Raw genomic sequence first — 1,357 nt, forward strand, 5'->3', positions numbered from 1 at the left:
AGACAATGTTTTTAAGGAGATGAATGTTTTGGACTCTTATGGCTTTAGGGAGGACAAAAGTTTGAAAGGTCTTGTAAAGTGCTATCTATGTGGTGGTGCTGGTCACATTGATGTGGAATGTGCAAATAACCACAAGATAAAGTTTAATGGGAGAGAAGAGTCAATTAGTGCACAATGGAGTGATAATGGTAGTGATGATTCCAATAACTATATCACTTCATCTTATGAAGAGGCAAATAATTTTGCCCTTGTTGGTTCTGTTCATAACTCTAGCCTTGCTAGAGTTCATGTAGTTAAGGAAGAATCTGTGTCTAGAGATGATATGCAAGATGACCAGTCATATAGAGAACAAGATGACCAGTCATACAAGGAACAAGATGACCAGTCATACAGGGAACTATGTGAAAAGTATGATATGCTTTTCAATGAAACCTGTAATTTCAAAGAACATAATCTCATGATGGAAGAAAAGGTCAAGGAACTTGATGAACTGAATGAAACTCTCAAAATGGCCAAAAAGAAGTTGAGTGATAGCTTGTATGAGAATGAAGTTGACATGTATGAATTGTATCATAAAGTTAGCTCTCTTGAAAAAGAAAATTCTGATTTGATTAAGAAGTTGAATGTACTTGAAAATGACAAATCCTTGTTTCTTCATAGACTGATTTTACTTGAGTTTGAAAAGTCATTAGTTGAGCATGAAAATGTAGTCGTGCATGATAAGTTTGTGGTTGAAAATTCTGATTTGCAATGCATGTTATTTGAGAAAGACATTGAGGTTCAAAACTTGTTTGAGATGATAAAATCACTTGAAAACAGCATGGTTAAACAATCTGAATCTTTTGATGCTTTACAATTTGAAAATATAAGATTGGAACATGAACTTAAGTTGGAAAAAGAAAAGATTCAAGCTTTAACCATTGGTGCTGGAAAGATTGATAAAATGCTCAATTTTGGAAAATTGTTTGGTGATAAAAGAGGTTTAGGATATATAAATGAGTCTTCTACACCTTCATCATTTGAGACAATCTTTGTCAAAGATGTGTCAACTCAAGAAGCTCGAAAATTTGTTCATGGTCTCAACTTGGGTTTTGATTCCATGAATATTGTTTCTAAGGGAAAGCTGTCTCTTCCACAATCCAAATTTGTGCCTCCCTGCCACCATTGTGGTGTGAAAGGACACATTCGACCTAGGTGTCATATCCTTAGGATTGAGTCTCAAGTTTCCAAAGAAAGTGAGTTTAAGACTCATGTGTCATCTTTTAAGGGGTATGCGACTGTAAAGTCTGTGGTTTGTACAAGAGATAAACATTCTTCACTTGCAAAATTTGGTTTCCTACAACCAAAAAGGTTCATT

This window comes from Prunus dulcis, chromosome 4, assembly GCF_902201215.1.
Source record: "Prunus dulcis chromosome 4, ALMONDv2, whole genome shotgun sequence".
Lineage (NCBI taxonomy): Eukaryota > Viridiplantae > Streptophyta > Magnoliopsida > Rosales > Rosaceae > Prunus > Prunus dulcis.